Below are 2,224 nucleotides of genomic sequence, written 5' to 3'. Positions count from 1 at the left end.
GGCATGTTTATTGAGTCTTTACTTCAAGGTAAGCATTGTAAACCTTAACCCTTCACCATAGTATAATTACGTTCATCCGTTGGAAAAAACAAAACAAAACAAAACAAATAGAGGTGCCTGGCTGGTTCAGTTGGTAGAGCATGCAACTCTTAATATCAGGGTTGTGAGTTCGAGTCCCATGTTGGGCACAGGGCCTACTTAATTAAAAAAACAACAATTTATTTACAAATTTACAAATTCATTTACTAATTTATTTATTTGAAGATAAATAATGCATGATTATTTAACATACATTAACATCATACAATTTCCCATTCATTAAAATAGAACTTTTTTAAGTTGAAGTAGAGTTGATACACCATGGTACATTAGTTTCAGGCATACAACATAGTGATTGGACACCCTATACATCATGCTATGCTCACCACAAGTGTAGCTCTCATCTGGCACCATGCAACAGTGTTATAATACTATTGGCTATATTTTCTTTCTTTTTTTTTTTAGAGATTTTATTTATTTATTTGACAGAGAGGGAGAGGGAGAAGCAGACTCCCTGCTGAGCAGAGAGCCCGATGTGGGACTCGATCCCAGGACTCTGGGATCATGACCTGAGCTGAAGGCAGATGTTTAACCAACTGAGCCACCCAGGTGCCTGACCATTGGCTATATTTTCTATGCTCTACCTTTCACCCTGTGACTTATTTACTCCATACTAGAAGCCTGTACCTCCCATTCCCCTTCATCCATTGTACCTATCCTCCCTCTGGCAACCACTACTTTGTTCTCTGTATTTACAGGTTTATTTTTGCTGTGTTTATTTCTTTTTTAGATTCCACATGTAAGTGAAACCAGACAGAATTTGTCTTTCTCTAATTTATTTTACTTAGCATAATATCCTTTAGGTCCATCTCTATTGTCACAATGACAAGATCTCATTCTTTTTTATGACCGAGTAATATTTCATTGTATATATATATATATATATATATATATATATATATATATATACCACAACTTCTTTATCCATTCATCTGTCAATGGACACTTAGGTTGCTTCTTGGTTATTGTAAATAATGCTGCAATAAACAAAGCGTGCATAGATCTTTTCAAATTAGTGTTTTCTAAGATATAACTTTACATAATTACACTTAAAAATCATACGTGCTAAATTTTTGTGTTTATCACTCTATTGTTTGGACATTTGTGTTTTTTCAGTTTTTCATTTTATATATAACTTTCATAATAGTTATTCCTGTCCCCTTAAAAAATTCTTTTTCCCAGTATCCTGGTTATATACCTTTCATTTTCCTTCTTTTCTAGGCTAAGTTCATCTTAAAACTTCTTTCAGTTCTCATTTCTCAAGTTCATTTCTCGGTTTTAATGTAATAAATCAAGTCAAGTCAACAAAGATTTGTTGACTGGGTATGTCCCTTCCCTACTTAAAAATATTTACACTGTGAAACAGTCAATAATCTCTTAAGTCAAGATCCAGACTTTTCCAGATTTAATATAAAAATTTCCAGTTAGTAAATACACACTAGACAAGATCCTACACGTAAGCCAATTCCAGCCACCACCATGTTTATGGAACTCTCTCATCACTGGCTACTTCAAAAATGGTGCTGTGGCTAAAATTGGATAGATTACATTTTAAGTTAGTCAAGAAATATAACACCCCAAACCACCTGGAGTTGGGTGAAGCCTTCACTATTCTTACACATCTAAAATCTCAACCTTCTAAAAATTCTTGCCATAATCTTTTTTGCATGTTTATTAGGATGCCACACAAAAAGTATAGTGGGTGGGGAGTACAACTTTTATTCATCTGTTGAAATGATGTCCTATTTGCTCTTGAACTACCAGTGTGGCTTTCAAACTCATACACAGGGATTTCCTTCCTCATTTCCACTCTACTCCTGCCGAATAAACAAACTCCCCCTTGTTTATTCTCAACCTTGCTGCCTGGTGCTCTGCTTGAGTCTCCCACTTCCTGATCAGCTGCTAACACCACCAAGGACTGATTGCATGGCTCTGTTTCCTTGCTAGGATTTCTGTCCTTATTCTACTTTGGGGCCCTGGTTCCTTTTGTGGTTAAACTCTGTTCTTCATTGCCCCAATGTACATCTTCCCAAGTAGATTCCTGTACAGGGTTTTTCATGCCAGCATTATGTATAGGGAATAATTGAAACTATCTCAATGCCAAATATAGGGGATGATTTTTTTA

Source organism: Zalophus californianus, chromosome 11 (genome assembly GCF_009762305.2).
Source record: "Zalophus californianus isolate mZalCal1 chromosome 11, mZalCal1.pri.v2, whole genome shotgun sequence".
Taxonomy (NCBI): Eukaryota; Metazoa; Chordata; class Mammalia; order Carnivora; family Otariidae; genus Zalophus; species Zalophus californianus.
This window is presented reverse-complemented; position numbering follows the sequence as displayed.